The sequence below is a fragment of the Coregonus clupeaformis genome, chromosome 33 (assembly GCF_020615455.1).
Source record: "Coregonus clupeaformis isolate EN_2021a chromosome 33, ASM2061545v1, whole genome shotgun sequence".
NCBI lineage: Eukaryota > Metazoa > Chordata > Actinopteri > Salmoniformes > Salmonidae > Coregonus > Coregonus clupeaformis.
In genome coordinates this window covers 16,234,860-16,256,877 of record NC_059224.1, presented here as the reverse complement: position 1 = coordinate 16,256,877, position 22,018 = coordinate 16,234,860, and the positions used below count along the sequence as shown (strand labels likewise).

Genomic DNA, 22,018 nt, shown 5'->3' with positions numbered 1-22,018 from the left:
CCTTCGCCCCAATCTGAGGTCCTGAGCACTCTGGAGCAGGTTTTCATCAAGGATCTCTCTGTACTTTGCTCCGTTCCTCTTTCCCTCGATCCTGACTAGTCTCCCAGTCCCTGCCACTGAAAAACATCCCCACAGCATGATGCTGCCACCACCATGCTTCACCGTATGTTATGATTTAACTGGATAGAACCCAAATGCAGACAAGTACACCAAGCCAGAGAAGTTTTAACAGGTTTATTATAATGTTCAATAGTCCAGGTTTCCAATAAATGGGGAAGAGCAAGTCCAGGTTACAGGGAGGGTACAGATCCAGGTCAGGGCAGGTGTGGTACCGTAATGTCCTAGTGTCCGTGGTGAGTCCAAAGGAGAGGCCCGATAGTGGAGAGCAGGATGGTGGTGGCAGGAGTGAAGCGGAGGCAGGAGTCAGGTTCCAAATATCTGTGGCACAGGAGAAAAAGTAAATAAACAGTCCAAAAAACACAAGAGCGAAAACAGACAGGTTGAGTCGGCAGCGAGACTAACATGGTTGTCTTGACTATGATCTGACGATGAGTGGAAAGTTTGACCGGGTCTTAAAGGCTGAGGTGATTATGGTGAATGAGCTGCAGCTGGAACCCTGACTCCCGCACACCAGACTTCACTCCTGCAATCAAGGACAGACAGAGGGGAGGGGGGAGAGCAGAGAGAGAGCTACCTAGCAGCAGTAGGCCTAACAGTACCCCCCTCTACGGACGCCACCTGGCGGCCGACAGGGTTTATCAGGATGTAACCTATGAAACTCACGAACCAGAGCAGGATCCACAATGAAGCTCCTGGGCACCCAGGAACGTTCCTCAGGACCATAACCCTCCCAATCCACCAGGTACTGGAAACCACGACCCCGGCGGCGAACATCCAGAAGTCGCCGGACAGTGTAGACCCGGACCCCCACCCACGATCTTGGGCGGAGGAGGGGGGACGAGAGGGCGGGCACAAAGGGCTAACCGACACAGGCTTAATCTGGGAAACATGAAAGGTGGAATGAACCCGTAGGGAGGCAGGAAGCTGTAGCTTAACCGCGCAGGGGTTAACAATAGACAGTATCTTGAACGGTCCTATAAAACGAGGCGCCATCTTCTTCGACTCCACCTTCAATGGAAGGTCCCGTGACTTCAGCCATACCTCTTGACCAGGAGAGTAACCGGGAGCCTGGGACCGGTGACGGTTGGCTTGCCTCTGCATGTACGCCGAAGCTCGGGACAGAGCTACCCTGGCCTTCCTCCAGACCTTGCAGCAGCGGCGCATGTGGGACTGCACCGAGGGTACCGCAAGTTCCCTCTCTTGGGAAGGGAACAGGGGAGGTTGATAACCCAGAGCACACAGAAAAGGAGACAAACCAGAGGAAGCGTTAGTCAAGGTGTTATGAGCATATTCCACCCAGGGGAGCATGGAGCTCCATGACCCAGGGTTAGACCCAGTGACACAGCGAAGTGCGGTCTCCATCTCCTGGTTCGCTCTCTCGGCTTGCCCGTTGGTCTGGGGGTGATATCCAGAGGACAGGCTGGATGTAATGCCCAAAGCTTTACAGAAAGCTTTCCACACCTGGGAGACAAACTGGGGACCCCTGTCAGAGACAATATCCGTGGGTAGACCATGAGAGCGGAACACATGTTCAACCAAAATATCAGCCGTCTCTCTGGCAGTGGGCAGTTTAGGTAGGGCCAAAAAATGAGCGAACTTAGAAAAACGATCAATCACCGTAAGAATGACAGTCTTACCAGATGAGGGGGGAAGTCCAGTGACAAAATCCATAGCGATATGCGACCAGGGCCGGCTGGGTATAGGTAGAGGTCGTAGATGACCAGCGCTGGCCTGGGTGGAGTTTTTACTTCGTGCACATACCGTACAAGCAGCAATGAAGGCTCGAGTGTCCGCCTCCATCGTGGCCCACCAGAACTTCCGTCGCACAAAGTCAAGGGTCCGCGAAACTCCAGGGTGACAGGTAAGGGGAGACGAGTGAGCCCACTGAAGTACCTGGGAGCGAGCAGACTCAGGGACAAACATCCGGTTAGGAGGACCCCTCCCAGGGTCAGCTTGATGATGTTGAGCCTGTCTAACAATCCCCTCGATGTCACATGTGATGACTGCAATACTGCAGGTAGGAGGCAAAATGGGTTCAGGGTTACTACCAGTATCAACAGCCGAATGAACACGAGACAGGGCGTCAGGCTTGACGTTGCGTGACCCAGGACGGTAAGACAGAGAAAAATTGAATCTCCCAAAAAATAGTGCCCACCTGGCTTGACGGGGGTTGAGCTGCTTCGCTGACTGGAGGTAAGCCAGATTCTTATGATCCGTCCAAACGATGAAGGGTTGTTCGCGCCCTCCAACCAATGTCGCCACTCCTCGAGAGCCAGCTTAACGGCGAGCAGTTCACGATTTCCAACATCATAATTCCTCTCTGCCTGAGAAAGTTTCCTTGAGAGAAAAGCACAGGGATGCAGTTTGTTATCTTCAGGAGAACGTTGTGACAACACTGCACCTACCCCAGTGTCGGATGCATCCACCTCCACGACAAACTGGCGGTCGGGGTCCGGCTGCATCAGAATGGGAGCCGAGGCGAAGCGATGTTTCAGTTCTTCGAACGCTGATTCGGCCCCTTCATTCCAAGCGAACGGTCGTGAGATGGAGGTGAGAGCGGTGAGTGGCGCCGCAATGCGGCTGTAGTCCTTGATGAACCTCCCATAGAAGTTCGCAAACCCCAGGAATCGTTGAAGTTGTTTGCGGGTAGAGGGAGCTGGCCAGTCCGTGACAGCAGAGATCTTAGCTGGGTCCATCCGCAGCTCCCCCTGAGCTATGATGTAACCCAAAAAGAGGTCTCAGACACATGAAATTCACATTTCTCCATCTTCACAAACAGTTTGTTCTCCAACAACCTTTGCAACACCTGGCGCACATGCAGTTCATGTTCCTGGGAGGACTCTGAGAAAATCAAGATATCATCCAGATAGACAAAAACAAACCGATTCAACATGTCCCGAAGGACATCATTGACTAGTGCCTGAAAAACAGCAGGGGCATTAGACAACCCAAAAGGCATAACCCGATACTCAAAATGTCCCAAGGGTGTGTTGAAGGCAGTCTTCCATTCATCACCCTTACGAATGCGCACCAGGTGATACGCATTTCGTAGATCCAGTTTCGTAAAGATGGTAGCACCATGAAGGAGGGGAAAAGCAGAATTAATCAAAGGCAGAGAATACTTGTTCTTAATGGTGATGTTGTTAAGTCCACGGTAATCAATACAGGGTCTGAGGGTCTTATCCTTCTTAGCAACAAAAAAGAATCCCGCTCCTACAGGTGACGAGGAAGGACGCATAATACCTGCCGCCAAGGAGTCCCGAATGTAGTTCTCCATAGCCTCCGTCTCCGGCCGGGAGAGATTGTACAGGCGACTGCTGGGGAGCGGGGCTCCTGGCTGGAGGTCAATGGCGCAGTCGTAAGGGCCGGTGAGGAGGAAGAGAAGTAGCTCTGTGTTTGCAGAAAACGGATGCCAGGTCATGATACACGTCAGGAACAGCAGAAAGATCCATGGACTCCAGTGGAGGTTGAGGCACAGTACTGGCAGGAGTCTGAGCAGAACACAAACAATTCACATGACAAAATGTGCTCCATGAAACAATGCTACCTGTCACCCAATCAATGTGTGGATTGTGTTTTATGAGCCAGGGGATACCAAGGACCAGGGGAGTCTGTGGGCAGTCGATAATATGGAATTGAATGTTCTCCTGATGATTTCCCGACACTCTAAGACAAACAGGAACAGTCTGATGGGTAATGCGGGTCAACAATTGTCCATTTAGACCCTTAGCCTGCAGCGGACAGTCCATAGGAACAGTCTCCAAATCCATTTGTTGAGCCCACTCTCTATCCAAAAGCTTTCGTCGGCACCAGAGTCAATCAGCGCACTAACAGAGAAATTCTGGGACTGCCACTGGAGGGATGCCTGGAGCAGAATGCGGGGAGAAGAGGAAGAATCCGCTGCTCGGCTCACCAAAACTTCTCCCATAAATGATGAGCCGGCCCTTTTCCCCGGACGAACTGGGCAGGAAGGAACGAAATGACCAGCTTCTCCACAATACAGGCAGACCCGAGCCTGAATACGACGTGCACGCTCCTCTGAGGACAACCGTGCACGACCCACCTCCATGGCTTCGGGTTCAGTGCTCCTCGTATCGACTCGGGAAGACACGGCTCTCTCCGTAGGGGACGATGCAGGGAGGAGTTTGTTGATGACAGACAGGTTGCTTGGAACTAACACTCCTCTCCCGGCGGCGCTCCCGAATCCGATTATCCAACCTGATAGTGAGTGAAATAAGATTATCCAGCGTAGGCGATTCATCATATGACACCAATTCATCTTTTAAAGTCTCAGACAAAGCATTGATGAACACTCCTTGTAATGCCTCGTCATTCCAACCACTCACTGCTGCTAAAGTCCGAAACTCCACTGCCATCTCCGCCACACTACGAGCCCCCTGCCGAAGAGAAAACAACCGTTTCGCAGCCTCCTTGCCTCGTACGGGGTGGTCAAAAACCTTCCTCATCTCCGTGGTGAAGGCCACGTAAGCGTTGCAAATGTCCGACTGACTCTCCCAGACCGCGGATCCCCAGGCACGAGCGGAACCGCTAGTAGAGTTGATAAGGTAGGCAATACGGGCTCTTTCTGAGGCGTAGGTGAGGGGCTGTTGTTCAAACACTAACGAGCATTGAGTCAAAAAAATCGCCACAGGTTCCCATGTTCCCGTCATAGCGCTCTGGAGCAGGAACAAAAGGCTCTCTGATCTGGGCTGAAGGGGTAGTAAGGACAGACACTTGATTGGTGAGTAATTGAACCTGATTAAGCAGCACCTGACTGTCCTCAGCAATCGTCTTAAACAGGGTATCATGTTGGCCAAGTAGAATGCCCTGATTGGCTATGGCAGTCCAAATTTGAGTGCACTCTGGGGTGGTATCCGAGCTACTGTCTGCTGGGTTCATCGTTTGGTCAGATCATACTGTTATGATTTAACTGGATAGAACCCAAATGCAGACAAGTACACCAAGCCAGAGAAGTTTTAACAGGTTTATTATAATGTTCAATAGTCCAGGTTTCCAATAAATGGGGAAGAGCAAGTCCAGGTTACAGGGAGGGTACAGATCCAGGTCAGGGCAGGTGTGGTACCGTAATGTCCTAGTGTCCGTGGTGAGTCCAAAGGAGAGGCCCGATAGTGGAGAGCAGGATGGTGGTGGCAGGAGTGAAGCGGAGGCAGGAGTCAGGTTCCAAATATCTGTGGCACAGGAGAAAAAGTAAATAAACAGTCCAAAAAACACAAGAGCGAAAACAGACAGGTTGAGTCGGCAGCGAGACTAACATGGTTGTCTTGACTATGATCTGACGATGAGTGGAAAGTTTGACCGGGTCTTAAAGGCTGAGGTGATTATGGTGAATGAGCTGCAGCTGGAACCCTGACTCCCGCACACCAGACTTCACTCCTGCAATCAAGGACAGACAGAGGGGAGGGGGAGAGCAGAGAGAGAGCTACCTAGCAGCAGTAGGCCTAACACCGTAGGGATGGTGCCAGGTTTCCTCCAGACGGGACGCTTGGCATTCAGGCCAAAGAGTTCAATCTTGGTTTCATCAGACCAGAGAATCTTGTTTCTCATGGTCTGAGAGTCTTTAGGTGCCTTTTGGCAAACTCCAAGCAGGCTGTCATGTGCCATTTACTGAGGAGTGGCTTCCGTCTGGCCACTCTACCATAAAGGCCTGATTGGTGGAGTGCTGCAGAGATGGTTGTCCTTCTGCAAGGTTCTCCTATCTCCACAGACAAATTCAGGAGCTCTGTCAGAGTGACCATCGGGTTCTTGGTCACCTCCCTGACCAAGGCCCTTCTCCCCGATTGCCCAGTTTGGCCGGGCGGCCAGCTCTAGGAAGAGTCTTGGTGGTTCCAAACTTCTTCCATTTAAGAATGATGGAGGCCACTGTGTTCTTGGGGACCTTCAATGCTGCAGACATTTTTTGGTACCCTTCCCCAGATCTGTGCCTCGACACAATCCTGTCTCGAAGCTCTACGGACAATTCCTTCGACCTCATGGCTTGGATTTTGCTCTGACATGCGCTGTCAACTGCGGGACCTTATAAAGACCGATGTGTGCCTTTCCAAATCCTGTCCAATCAATTGAATTTACCACAGGTGGACTCTGATCAAGTTGTTGAAACATCTCAAGGATGATCAATGGAAACAGGATGCACCTGAGCTCAATTTCGAGTCTCATAACAAAGTTTCTGAATACTGCACATAAGGGGTCTGGCTAGGTCACGTGACAAGATGGCGTATTGAACACACAGCGGTGCGAATCACCTCAAGATAAAAACATAATATTCAATATCAGTAAGTTAGACTAAATATTAGAACTTCATATACTCCTGGGTAATAACATTCAATCTGGATAATAATACAAAACAAATCATAAGGCTAGAGAAATGTATCGACAAATATTACAACAACAAGCAACACTCAAACATGACGGAGGATAAACGAGGAGAATCAATCTCCAAGAGAAAACGCGACTCCTCGACGGATACAGATGATTTATGCTTTTCACCACTGGGACTGGTAAATGTTGAAAGCGATCTGTTGAAGTTGATAAATGACAAACTGGGCATACTAGAGTTGGTCAGTAAGGATGTAAAGGAGTTGAAGGCGAGTCTTGAAATGAGTGACGAAAAAGCTGTGATAATGGAGAAAGATACAAAAAAGCTAAAAGGGACAGTCACTAAGATAGAAACGGACGTTAATGAACTTTAAAAGGAGAGCAACTTTCTGAGAGAAGCCGTACTAGACATACAGACTAGAACGATGAGAGAAAATCGAGTACTTACGGGTATCCAAGAAAGGAGAGTTTACCGGAAAAATTGTGAAGGACTTCTTTTACAGCGCTTCAAATCCCACTCGATGCTGTCGATAAAATCCAACTCGAACGTGTACACCGTTTCGGACAAAGAGGACAGAGATATGAGCATCCAATCGTTGCCAAATTTGCTTTCTTTAAGGATAAAGTAATGGTTAAAAGCCTAGGTAAAAGACTTGCTGGCACGAAAATAGGCATGAATGATCAGTTTCCGAGGGAGATTGCAGAAAGGCGCAAAGTTCTGTACCCAATCTTCAAGGAAAATAGATCAAAAAGGGAAGCGTGTTGCTCTCGTAGGCGATAAACTGTATATTGACAACCAAATGTTCCGCGACACAAAGACTACTCCATGGCTATTCTGAAAGTTCTAATAGTGGAGTCGAATAATGGAACACCCAATACTAGCCATGGTAGGGATCGTAATAATAAAACACATTTATAGTATTTATAGTATTTTATAAAGGGATAAGACGGAATTACAAGAAAGGATAACAAGCGAAATAATACATCTTCAAATATAACTAATTAGAACACAAGTACTCAATCAACATAGTGGAGATAAAAACATAGCAAACAGAAGACATAGAAGGCACAGTATGTTGGTATGTGTGGATGTATTGTAATGGAAGGTGTGGTATGCGTTTTTGTGTTTGGAAAAGTGTGCCGTTAACTGAGTGAGAAAGGAAATGGTTGCATATCCCAGAACCAGTGTGTGTCTGTGAGCAGGGGTTGTGAGAGAGAGCTTTCAATTTTGTACAGATGAGGGATATACATTTTAAAATAAAGTATACAACTAATTACATTTTTATCGTCCTATCATCATGGAACGGTCCCCAACCCTATATCCTAGACACCCACCTGAGCGACCCATACACCACAGAGAAGTCCCCATCTGTTTTATGGCCCTGCTGTAAGTTGCCTATATGCAGCCGAAACTATGGTACTTTTTATTGGTAAATTTACAAACATATATTATGATAAATAGATTTGAAACTTGTATCTCATTATGGTAAATGGTGAAATAAGTATAGCCAGTTATAATTGTAATGGCTTAGCAGATAATAACAAAAGAAGAACAATATTTACATGGCTCAAAGAGAAGGAATATAATATCTATTGTTTACAGGAAACTCATTCAACAATTCTACATGAAGTTGTGTGGAAAAAGGACTGGGGGGGCAAAATATACTTCTCCCATGGGCAAAGAAACTCAGAAGGGGTTATGATATTAATTAACAGTAATTTTGATCCTAATGTGCAAATTGTCCAAACAGATCCGCAAGGTAGATGGATGATTTTAAATATGTTATTGGACCATAAACAGATATGACTGTCACGAATTCAGCCGAGGCTGCCCCTCCTCCTTGCTCGGGCAGGCTTCGGCGTTCGTCGTCACCGGAGTACTAGCTGCCACCGATCAATGTTTTCTGTGTTACACTTGTCTGTATTGATCACACCTGTTACCCATTATGTTAATTTGTTTCCCTATTTTACCCTCTGGTTCCCTCATGGTGTTGTGCGTGATTGTTCGTTGTTTTGCTGTCTTTTGGTGAGCCGGTATTTGCTCTTCCCTGCGTGGAGGATTTGCTCTGCTAATTTTGTTCCAGTAAAGAACTTTGTTTATACTGTTCTGTGTCCTGCGCTTGATTCCATCCTACCGCTACACCGACGCATGACAGAATCATGCACCATTGTAATGGAGTCAGCAGGCACGTCCATTCCTTCAAGCTCAGTGGAGGAACGCATCCAGCAGCACTCGACCGTGCTACAAAGGATCGAGTCCTGAACACTATGGAGCGATGGGAGAGAGGAGGTTTCCCAACATCTCCTCTTCCTCCAATTCCCCCCACGTCGCTGTCCACCCATTTTAACACTGGTTCCAGTGGGATTCGGCTCTCGCTCCCGAGGGCATATGATGGAACAGCTGCCGGGTGTCAGGGGTTTCTGCTCCAGGTGGAGCTCTACCTGGCAACCATCCACCTGGCTCCCTCGGGATACGAGAGCGTGTCCGCCCTCATCTCCTGTCTGTCGGGGAAAGCACACGAGTGGGCCAACACGGAGTGGGGAGGTATAGATGCGGAGTCTGTGCGCTATGAGGACTTTACCCACCGTTTCCGGACTATATTCGATCATCCACCGGAGGGGAGAGCGGCGGGAGAGCGGTTGTTCCACCTCAGACAGGGGAAGAGGAGCGCACAGGACTTCGCATTGGACTTCAGAACCTTGTCTGCCAGCGCGGGATGGAATGAGAGGGCCCTGATAGACCACTACTGATGCAGCCGACGGGGGGACGTTCGTCGGGAGCTGGCCTGCAGGGACACCACTCTTAAACTGGACCAGCTGATAGACTTATCTATCCGGCTGGATAACCTGTTAGCCACCCGCGGACGGCCGGATCAGGGTCCGTCCAGTCCATCCCCCAGCACTTCCGAACCTACACCCATGGAGCTTGGAGGTGCTGATGTAAGGGGGACCGGTAAGGGGACTGTTTCCTGCACCAACTGTGGCCGCAGAGGACACACTGCTGGAAAGGGTCCTCAGGGAGTCGAGGCAGCAGGAAGGGCACTGGTGGACCATCCCAGGTGAGTAAGCACCCAACTCACCCAGAGCTCCCTGTTGCTCACGTGTGTGTAAGATTACCTGAGTTTTCCCCACATTCCCAGCATAAGGCGCTCGTAGATTCCGGCGCAGTTGGGAATTATATAGACCGTCTGTTTGCACGTAGATTAGGGATCCCTATTGTGCCTGTTGATGTGCCCTTCCCCATACATGCCTTAGATAGTCGCCCTTTAGGGTCGGCCTGATTAGGGAGGTTACAGCTCCACTCCGGATGGAAACGCAGGAGGGTCATGAGGAGAGAATCAGTCTCTTCCTGATCGATTCTCCTGTGTTTCCCGTGGTGCTGGGGCTTCCCTGGTTAGCCACTGATGACCCCAATATTTCGTGGCAACAGAGGGCTCTCAAGGGATGGTCACGTCAGTGCTCGGGGAGGTGTGTAGGTGTTGTCTTAGGTGCAACTACGGTGGAGAGTCCAAACCAGGTCTCCACGATGCACATACCCCCCGAATATGCTGATTTGGCTCTCGCCTTCTGTAAAAGGAAGGCGACTCAATTACCACCCCATCGACAGGGGGATTGTGCGATAAATCTCTGGGAGGGCGCTGCACTTCCTCAAAGTCACATGTATCCTCTGTCACAGGAGGAGACGGCGGCTATGGAAACATATGTCTCCGAATCTCTGGGACAGGGATACATTCGGCACTCCACTTCCCCTGCCTCCTCAAGTTTATTTTTTGTGAAGGATGGAATTTTGCCAAATTTCACCAAATTGGATCTCAGGAGCGCGTACAATCTGGTGCGTATCCGGGAAGGGGATGAGTGGAAGACGGCATTTAGTACCACCTCTGGGCACTATGAGTACCTCGTCATGCCGTACGGGTTGATGAATGCTCCCTCAGTCTTCCAATCCTTTGTCGATTAGATTTTCAGGGACCTGCACGGACAGGGTGTAGTGGTGTATATACAGTGAGGGAAAAAAGTATTTGATCCCCTGCTGATTTTGTACGTTTGCCCACTGACAAAGACGTGATCAGTCTATAATTTTAATGGTAGGTTTATTTGAACAGTGAGAGACAGAATAACAACAACAAAATCCAGAAAAACGCATGTGAAAAATGTTATAAATTGATTTGCATTTTAATGAGGGAAATAAGTATTTGACCCCTCTGCAAAACATGACTTAGTACTTGGTGGCAAAACCCTTGTTGGCAATCACAGAGGTCAGACGTTTCTTGTAGTTGGCCAGCAGGTTTGCACACATCTCAGGAGGGATTTTGTTCCACTCCTCTTTGCAGATCTTCTCCAAGTCATTAAGGTTTCGAGGCTGACGATTGGCAACTCAAACCTTCAGCTCCCTCCACATATTTTCTATGGGATTAAGGTCTGGAGACTGGCTAGGCCACTCCAGGACCTTAATGTGCTTCTTCTTGAGCCACTCCTTTGTTGCCTTGGCCGTGTGTTTTGGGTCATTGTCATGCTGGAATACCCATCCACAACCTATTTTCAATGCCCTGGCTGAGGGAAGGAGGTTCTCACCCAAGATTTGACGGTACATGGCCCCGTCCACCATCCCTTTGATGTGGTGAAGTTGTCCTGTCCCCTTAGCAGAAAAACACCCCCAAAGCATAATGTTTCCACCTCCATGTTTGACGGTGGGGATGGTGTTCTTGGGGTCATAGGCAGCATTCCTCCTCCTCCAAACACGGTGAGTTGAGTTGATGCCAAAGAGCTCGATTTTGGTCTCATCTAACCACAACACTTTCACCCAGTTCTCCTCTGAATCATTCAGATGTTCATTGGCAAACTTCAGATGGCCCTGTATATGTGCTTTCTTGAGCAGGGGGACCTTGCGGGCGCTGCAGGATTTCAGTCCTTCACGGCGTAGTGTGTTACCAATTGTTTTCTTGGTGACTATGGTCCCAGCTGCCTTGAGATCATTGACAAGATCCTCCCGTGTAGTTCTGGGCTGATTCCTCACCGTTCTCATGATCATTGCAACTCCACGAGGTGAGCTCGTGCATGGAGCCCCAGGCCGAGGGAGATTGACAGTTCTTTTGAGTTTCTTCCATTTGCGAATAATCGCACCAACTGTTGTCACCTTCTCACCAAGCTGCTTGGCGATGGTCTTGTAGCCCATTCCAGCCTTGTGTAGGTCTACAATCTTGTCCCTGACATCCTTGGAGAGCTCTTTGGTCTTGGCCATGGTGGAGAGTTTGGAATCTGATTGATTGATTGCTTCTGTCTTTTATACAGGTAACAAACTGAGATTAAGAGCACTCCCTTTAAGTGTGTGCTCCTAATCTCAGCTCATTACCTGTATAAAAGACACCTGGGAGCCAGAAATCTTTCTGATTGAGAGGGGGTCAAATACTTATTTCCCTCATTAAAATGCAAATCAATTTATAACATTTTTGACATGCGTTTTCTGGATTTTTTTGTTGTTATTCTGTCTCTCACTGTTCAAATAAACCTACCATTAAAATTATAGACTGATCATTTCTTTGTCAGTGGGCAAACGTACAAAATCAGCAGGGGATCAAATACTTTTTTTCCCTCACTGTAGATGATATTCTCATATACTCCGCTACACGAGCCGAGCATGTGTCCCTGGTGCGCAAGGTGCTTGGTCGACTGTTGGAGCATGACCTGTACGTCAAGGCTGAGAAATGTCTGTTCTTCCAACAGTCCGTCTCCTTCTTAGGACACTGCCTGTCCGAGTCAGGGGTGGAGATGGAGAATGACCGCATTGCAGCCGTGCGTAATTGGCCGACTCCAACCACGGTTAAGGAGGTGCAGCGATTCTTAGGGTTTTCCAACTACTACCGGAGGTTTATCCGGGGCTTCGGTCAGGTAGCAGCTCCCATTACCTCCTTGCTGAAGGGGGGACCGGTGCGCCTGCGGTGGTCAGTGGAGGCGGACAGGGCATTTGGTCACCTGAAGGCACTGTTCACTTCGGCTCCTGTGCTGGCTCATCCGGTTCCCTCCTTGGCATTCATAGTCGAGGTGGACGCGTCTGAGGCTGGGATAGGAGCCGTACTGTCTCAGCGCTCAGGTACGCCCACAAAGCTCCACGCCTGTGCTTTCTTCTCAAAGAAGCTCAGCCCGGCGGAGCAAAACTATGATGTGGGGGACCGGGAGCTGTTAGCTGTTGTGAAGGCTCTAAAGGCGTGGAGACATTGGCTTGAGGGGGAAAAACACCCTTTTCTCATTTTGACTGACCACCGCAATTTGGAGTACATACGGGCGGCGAGGAGACTGAACCCTCGCCAGGCAAGATGGGCCATGTTTTTCACGCGTTTTCATTTCACCCTTTCCTACAGACCAGGTTCCCAGAATGCTAAGGCAGACGCTCAGTCCCGGCTGTATGACACAGAGGAGCGGTCCAGGGAGCCCACTCCCATACTTCCAGCTTCTTGTCTGGTGGCACCGGTGGTATGGGAGGTTGACGCGGACATCGAGTGGGCGTTACACACGGAGCCCGCTCCCCCCCAGTGTCCAGTGGGTCGTGTGTACGTTCCGTCTGATGTTCGTGATCGATTGATCTATTGGGCTCACACGTCACCCTCTTCTGGTCATCCTGGCATCGGTCGGACAGTAAGCTGTCTTAGTGGGAAATACTGGTGGCCTACCTTAGCTCAGGAAGTGAGGGTTTATGTTTCCTCCTGTTCGGTGTGCGCCCAGTGCAAGGCACCTAGACACCTGCCCAGAGGGAAATTACAACCTCTCACCGTTCCACAACGCCCGTGGTCACACCTATCGGTGGACTTTGTTACGGACCTCCCCCCGTCACAAGGGAATACCACGATCGTAGTCGTTGTGGATCGGTTTTCTAAGTCCTGTCGTCTCATTCCTTTGCCCGGTCTCCCTACAGCCCTACAAACTACGGAGGCCCTGTTTACACACGTCTTCCGGCACTACGGGGTACCTGAGGATATAGTGTCTGATCGGGGTCCGCAGTTCACATCAAGGGTCTGGAAAGCGTTCATGGGCCATCTGTAGGTCTCGATCAGCCTGACCTCAGGGTTTCACCCCGAGAGTAATGGGCAGGTGGAGAGAGTAAACCAGGATGTGGGTAGGTTTCTGAGGTCATATTGCCAGGACCGGCCCGGGGATTGGTCAGTTTACATCCCCTGGGCAGAAATTGCACAAAATTCCCTCCTCCACTGACCTGTCTCACTTTCAGTGTGTACTAGGTTATCAGCCGGTCCTGGCACCATGGCATCAGTGCCAGATCGAGGCACCTGCGGTGGATGAATGGTTTCGGTGCCCGGAGGAGACCTGGAACGCTGCCCATGTACGCCTGCAAAGGGCTATCAGGCATCAGAAGGCGAGTGCCGACCGCCACCACAGTGAGGCTCCGGTGTATGCACCGGGGGACCGGGTCTGGCTCTCGACCCGAAACCTGCCCCTTCGCCTGCCCTGCTGGAAGCTGGGTCGGCGGCTTGTGGGGCCCTTTAAAGTCCTGAGGAGCTTGAACGAGGTTTGTTATAGGTTACAGCTCCCCCCTGATTACCGTATTAACCCCTCGTTCCATGTGTCTCTCCTCAGGCCGGTGGTAGCTGGTCCGCTCCAGGAGTCTGAGGTGCGGGAAGTTCCTCCGCCCCCATTGGACATCGAGGGGGCACCGGCGTACTCGGTCCGTTCCATTCTGGATTCAAGGTGTCGGGTGGGGGGCCTGCAGTATCTTGTGGAGTGGGAGGGGTACGGTCCGGAGGAACGGAGCTGGGTTCCCAGGAGGGACATTCTCGATCCTCCCTGTTGAGGGAGTTCCATCGTCGTCATCCGACTCGCCCTGCTCCGCGTCCTCCTGGCCGTCCCCGAGGCCGGTGTCGGCGCACAGCTGGAGCCGCGCGTCAAGGGGAGGGGTACTGTCACGAATTCTGCCGAGGCTGCCCCTCCTCCTTGATCGGGCATGCTTCGGCGTTTGTCATCACCGGAGTACTAGCTGCCACCGATCGATGTTTTCTGTGTTAAACTTGTCTTGTCTGTATTGATCACACCTGTTACCCATTATGTTAATTTGTTTCTCTATTTTACCCTCTGGTTCCCTCATGGTGTTGTGCGTGATTGTTCGTTGTTTTGCTGTATTTTGTTGAGCCAGTTTGTGCTCTTCCTTGCGTGGAGGATTTGCTCTGCTAATTTTGTTCCAGTAAAGAACTTTGTTTATACAGTTCTGTGTCCTGCGCCTGATTCCATCCTACCGCTACACCCAGACGCATGACAATGGCTCATTAACCTTTATGGACCAAATAATGAAAAACTATCACCCTCCTGCTCTTAAGGAAATCATGAATGTCATGGATACATTAGAACTAGTGGATATATGGAGGCTTAAATATCCTGACCTAGTGATATATACAGTGGGGGAAAAAAGTATTTAGTCAGCCACCAATTGTGCAAGTTCTCCCACTTAAAAAGATGAGAGAGGCCTGTAATTTTCATCATAGGTACACGTCAACTATGACAGACAAATTGAGAAAAAAAAATCCTGAAAATCACATTGTAGGATTTTTAATGAATTTATTTGCAAATTATGGTGGAAAATAAGTATTTGGTCACCTACAAACAAGCAAGATATCTGGCTCTCACAGACCTGTAACTTCTTCTTTAAGAGGCTCCTCTGTCCTCCACTCGTTACCTGTATTAATGGCACCTGTTTGAACTTGTTATCAGTATAAAAGACACCTGTCCACAACCTCAAACAGTCACACTCCAAACTCCACTATGGCCAAGACCAAAGAGCTGTCAAAGGACACCATAAACAAAATTGTAGACCTGCACCAGGCTGGGAAGACTGAATCTGCAATAGGTAAGCAGCTTGGTTTGAAGAAATCAACTGTGGGAGCAATTATTAGGAAATGGAAGACATACAAGACCACTGATAATCTCCCTCAATCTGGGGCTCCACGCAAGATCTCACCCCGTGGGGTCAAAATGATCACAAGAACGGTGAGCAAAAATCCCAGAACCACACGGGGGGACCTAGTGAATGACCTGCAGAGAGCTGGGACCAAAGTAACAAAGCCTACCATCAGTAACACACTACGCCGCCAGGGACTCAAATCCTGCAGTGCCAGACGTGTCCCCCTGCTTTAGCCAGTACATGTCCAGGCCCGTCTGAAGTTTGCTAGAGTGCATTTGGATGATCCAGAAGAGGATTGGGAGAATGTCATATGGTCAGATGAAACCAAAATATAACTTTTTGGTAAAAACTCAACTCGTCGTGTTTGGAGGACAAAGAATGCTGAGTTTTATCCAAAGAACACCATACCTACTGTGAAGCATGGGGGTGGAAACATCATGCTTTGGGGCTGTTTCTCTGCAAAGGGACCAGGATGACTGATCTGTGTAAAGGAAAGAATGAATGGGGCCATGTATCGTGAGATTTTGAGTGAAAACCTCCTTCCATCAGCAAGGGCATTAAAGATGAAACGTGGCTGGGTCTTTCAGCATGACAATGATCCCAAACACACCGCCCGGGCAATGAAGGAGTGGCTTCGTAAGAAGCATTTCAAGGTCCTGGAGTGGCCTAGCCAGTCTCCAGATCTCAACCCCATAGAAAATCTTTGGAGGGAGTTGAAAGTCTGTGTTGCCCAGCGACAGCCCCAAAACATCACTGCTCTAGAGGAGATCTGCATGGAGGAATGGGCCAAAATACCAGCAACAGTGTGTGAAAACCTTGTGAAGACTTACAGAAAACGTTTGACCTGTGTCATTGCCAACAAAGGGTATATAACAAAGTATTGAGAAACTTTTGTTATTGACCAAATACTTATTTTCCACCAAAATTTGCAAATAAATTCATTAAAAATCCTACAATGCGATTTTCTGGATTTTTTTTTCTCATTTTGTCTGTCATAGTTGACGTGTACCTATGATGAAAATTACAGGCCTCTCTCATCTTTTTAAGTGGGAGAACTTGCACAATTGGTGGCTGACTAAATACTTTTTTTCCCCACTGTACATGGCGTAGACTCAATCAAGCTAGTCGTCTTTACTTCTTTCTTATGTCATTCTCGTTGGCACCAAAAGTTTAAAAAGTGTTGATAGGGGACAGAATGCGGTCGGACCATCATATAATTGGCATATATATTACTCTTAATGAATTTCCACGTGGGCGAGGATATTGGAAATGTAATCAAAGCCTATTGGATGATAACTTGTTTTTAACTAGGACAGAGGAATTTATAACAGAATATTTCCGACATAACATAGGTACATCAAATCCCCTTATTGCATTGGACACTTTTAAATGTGTGTCACGCCCTGGCTCTGGGGACTATGTTATGTTGAGCCAGGGTATGTAGTCTATGTTTGTATATCTATGTGGGCCTGAGTGACTCCCAATCAGAGGCAACGAGTGTCAGCTGGTTGTCTCTGATTGGGAGCCATATTTAACTATCGGTCTTTTCACTTTGTGTTGTGGTTTCTTGTTCCTTTTGGTTTGTGTGTATCGAAGGACTTCACGTTTCGTTCGTTGTTTTGATCGGGTGATCTGTTTAATAAATAATATGTACGCATTCAACGCTGCGCATTGGTCCTCCTCCTTAAGCGATCGTGACAATGTGCCTTTAGAGGCTGTGCAATTCAGTACTCATCTCGAAAACAAAAGCAATTTAGGTCAAAAGAGTCCATACTAACAAAGGAAATAGAAGGTCTAATAGAACAGATCGATAGCAATAAAAACTGTAACATAGAGGCTCAGAATAAATTAGAGGAAAAACAAAAATAAATGGAGAAACTTATTCAAGAAAGATCAAGTGTAAAATATTATAAAAATAAAGCAAACTAGATAGAATATGGGGAAAAATGCACCAAATTATTTTTTTTAATCTTCAACATAGAAATGCTACCAAAAATAATTTACTGAAACTGGTTACAAATGACGGAGTCACCCATGATTCACCAAATTACATTTTGAAAGAGTAAGCAAAGTACTTTAAGCATATGTTTTCGTTTCAGTTGCCTCCATCTCCTCTACTGAAGCTAATTGTAGGGGGAAAAAATTATATTGATAATGTAAATTTAACAGCCATACAGAAAGACTCATGTGAAGGTGAAATTACAGAGGAGGAACTTCTGGATGCAATTAAAGACTTTAAGTCCGGTAAAACTCCAGGGTTGGATGGCATACCAGTCGAGGTATACCAAACCTTTTTTGATATACTCAGAGGACCGTTATTAGCATGTTCTAACCACTCCTATGTAAATGGTAGATTATCAGACACTCAAGAAGAAGGTCTGATTTCATTATTACTGAAACAGGATACAAATGGGAAATATAAAGATCCAGTCCATAAAAAAATTGGAGGCCCCTTACACTTCAGTGTTGTGATGCAAAAATTCTAGGAAAATGTATAGTGCATAGAATTAAAAAGGTTTTGTCAGACATTATTCATTCTAATCAGACAGATTTTTAACATGGACGATACATTGGAGATAATATAAGGCATGTACAGGAAACAATAGAACACTATGAAAAATCTGGGAAACCAGGCCTGCTATTCATAGCAGACTTTGAAAAGGCATTTGATAAAGTACGACTTGAGTTTATATATAAATGCCTGGAGCATTTCAATTTTGGAGAATCTCTTATAAAATGGGTTAAAATCATGTATAGTAACTAGGTGTAAAATAGTAAATGATGGCTATTTCTCCAAAAGTTTTAGACTGTCAAGAGGAGGAAAACAAGGTTGTCCACTATCGGCATATCTATTTATTATGGCCATCGAAATGTTAGCTATTAAAATCAGATCCAACAAAAATATCAAGGGATTAGAAATCCAGGGTTTAAAAACAAAGGTGTCATTGTACGCTGATGATTCATGTTTTCTTATAAATCCACAACTTGAATCCCTCCACAGCCTCATTGTCACGCTTGTCGGGAACAGAGGACCAAGGCGCAGCGTGGCAGGTGAACATATCTTTATTATTTGAGTAATACCACGAACAAAACAATAAACGATAACGTGACGTCCTCGGTTCAGACACAAACCTAAACAGGAACAAGATCCCACAAACACTGTGGGAAAACTGGCTGCCTAAGTATGGTCCCCAATCAGAGACAACAAGCAACAGCTGATACACGTTGCCTCTGATTGAGAACCACACTGGCCAACCTAGAAATACTAACCTAGAACGAAAAACAAATGAAAACTCACACCCTGGCTCAACATACTAGAGTCCCCAGAGCCAGGGCGTGACACTCATAGTGGATCTAGATACATTTTCTAACCCCTCTGGATCACAACCAAGTTATGCTAAATGTACTATATTACGTATTGGATAACAAAAAAACAAGATTTTTACATTACCATGTAGTTGACCAATAAAATGGTCTGATGGTGATGTGGATATACTCGGAATACATATCCCAAATGAAATAAATGATCTCACTCCAATACATTTTAAAAGAAAGTTAGCAAAAATAGATACGATCTTGCTACCATGGAAAGGTAAATACCTGTCTATTTGTGGAATAATCACCCTGATTAACTCTTTAGTATTATCCCACTTTACCTATTTGCTTATGGTCTTGCCTACGCCTAGCGAACAGTTTTTGTAATTATATGAGAAAAAAATATTCAATTTTATTTGGAACGTTAAGCCAGACAAAATTAAACAGGCCTATTTATATTATGAATATGAATTCGGAGGACAGAAATGATTAAATATTAAAGCATTAGACCTATCACGAAAATCTTCAGTCATACATAAGTTATACTTAAATCCGAACTGGTTCTCTAGCAAATTAGTAAGATTGTCTCACCCAATGTTCAAGAATGGCCTTTTTCCCTTTTTTCACATTACAACCTCTCACTTTCAGTTTTTGAAAATAAAATAATCTCCCAAATATCACTATTTCTAAAACATGCCATTGAAAGTTGGTTTCAATTTCAATTGAATCCTCCAGAAACGACAGAACAAATAATGCAACAAATATTGTGGTTAAACTCAAATATACTAATTAATAAAAAAACATTATTTTTTGAAAATATGTTTTAAAAAGGATATTATAGGTAGGACTGGTGGAGTTATGTCGCACATGCAGCTAACAAAAACAGATGGAAATGTCTGCTCTACCCAAAATTACAACCAAATAATTGAAAAATGGAAGAGGAAAGTGGAAGGGGAAAAAGTAAGGAACTTGTCTGTCGGCCCTGCATTAAAGACCATAATTGGTTAAAGAAAATTGTGATAAATAAAAAAAGTATACTAGTTTATTTTAAGGACCAAAGGATTGACAGCTGTCCCATATAGATAGTTGGGAAGAGATTTTTGACGTACCGATTCCATGGCATGGTGTTTATGAACTGATATGCAAAACGACGCCGGATTCAAAACTTAGAATTTTTCAATTTAAATGATTATACAAAATTCTTGCTACCAATAGAATGTTATTTATATGGGGTATACAATCTTCCCAGCTCTGCAGATTTTGCTGCTAAGAGACAGAATCATTAGATCATTTGTTTGGTACTGTCCATTTGTAGCTTGTTTTTGGTCACAGGTCCAGGAATGGCTGAAGGATTGCAATATTTACCTGGAGCTAATTTACAATCTGTAGAAACAATGAGAATAGAAGGGTTCAGAACTTTTGTGAAACATCACAGTACAGTTGAAAAATATATGGCAAATAGAAATCCAATATGGATGGTGTTAAGAGATAGATGGGAGGTGTTGAATGGAGCTGAAGGATGGGACTAATAACAACTAACAACAACCAATAACAACAAGATAACTAATGTAAAGCATACTGTGTCCATAATAAGTATACAGGTTATAGGTTGAGAGCTTTTGTGAAAGAGCACAGTTAGAAAGATATGGCATATAGAAGCAAACCGGATGGACATCATGAAAATGATCGGAGAGGTTGAGGGTAGAGGAAGTTCAGGAGTAAAAACAAACAAAATAGAATTATTGTAAAAATTGACTGTGTCCATAAAATGTATACAGTTGGTTGCAAAAGTATTCACCCCCCTTGGCATTTTCCTACTTTGTTGCCTTACAACCTGGAATTAAAATTGATTGGTTTGTATCATTTGATTTACACAACATGCCTACCACTTTGAAGATGCAAAATTATTTTTCTTGTGAAACAAACAACAAATAAGACAAAAAAAACAGAACTTGAGCGTGCATAACTATTCACCCCCCCAAAGTCAATACTTTGTAGAGACACCTTTTGCAGCAATTACAGCTGCAAGTCTCTTGGGGTATGTCTCTATAAGCTTGGCACATCTAGCCACTGGGATTATTGCCCATTCTTCAAGGCAAAACTGCTCCAGCTCCTTCAAGTTGGATGGGTTCCGTTGGTGTACAACAATTGGATTGAGGTCTGGGCTTTGACTAGGCCATTCCAAGACATTTAAATGTTCCCCTTAAACCACTCAAGTGTTGCTTTAGCAGTATGCTTAGGGTCAATGTCCTGCTGGAAGGTGAACCTCCCTCCCAGTCTCAAATCTCTGGAAAACTGAAACAGGTTTCCCTCAAGAATTTCCCTGTATTTAGTGCCCTGCTGATGGAAAAACATCCCCACAGCATGATGCTGCCACCACCATGCTTCACTGTGGGGATGGTGTTCTCGGGGTGATGAGAGGTGTTGGGTTTGCACCAGACATAGCGTTTTCCTTGATGGCCAAAAAGCTCAATTTTAGTCTAATCTGACCAGAGTACCGTCTTCCATATGTTTGGGGAGTCTCCCACATGGCTTTTGGCGAACACCAAATGTGTTTGCTTATTTCTTTCTTTAAGCAATGGCTTTTTTCTGGCCACTCTTCCGTAAAGCCCAGCTCTGTGGAGTATACGGCTTAAAGTGGTCCTATGGACAGATACTCCAATCTCTGCTGTGGAGCTTTGCAGCTCCTTCAGGGTTGTCTTTGGTCTCTTTGTTGCCTCTCTGATTAATGCCCTCCTTGCCTGGTCCGTGAGTTTTGGTGGGCGGCCCTCTCTTGGCAGGTTTGTTGTGATGCCATATTAGTTCAATTTTTTTAATAATGGATTTAATGGTGCTCCGTGGGATTTTAAAAGTTTCGGATATTTTTTTATAACCCAACCCTGATCTGTACTTACATTTTTAAATTTTTGTCATTTAGCAGACGCTCTTATCCAGAGCGACTTACAGTTAGTGAGTGCATACATTTTTCATACTTCTCCACAACTTTGTCCCTGACCTGTTTGGAAAGCTCCTTGGTCTTCATTGTGCCGCTTGCTTGGTGGTGCCCCTTGCTTAGTGGTGTTGCAGACTCTGGGGCCTTTCAGAACAGATGTATATATACTGAGATCATGTGACAGATCATGTGACACTTAGATTGCACACAGGTGGACTTTATTTAACTAATTATGTGACTTCTGAAAGTAATTGGTTGCACCAGATCTTATTTAGGGGCTTCATAGCAAAGGGGGTGGAAACATACAGTGGGGGAAAAAAAGTATTTAGTCAGCCACCAATTGTGCAAGTTCTCCCACTTAAAAAGATGAGAGAGGCCTGTAATTTTCATCATAGGTACACGTCAACTATGACAGACAA

The 22,018-nt window shown here is 46.3% G+C and overlaps 1 protein-coding gene across 2 annotated transcripts in view; it reads left to right on the top strand.

Moving 5' to 3' along the window:
• Positions 1-22,018, top strand: part of LOC121549275 (protein Mpv17) — a 61,633-nt gene that overhangs the window by 16,926 nt on the left and 22,689 nt on the right. The gene's annotated exons all lie outside the window — the stretch shown is intronic.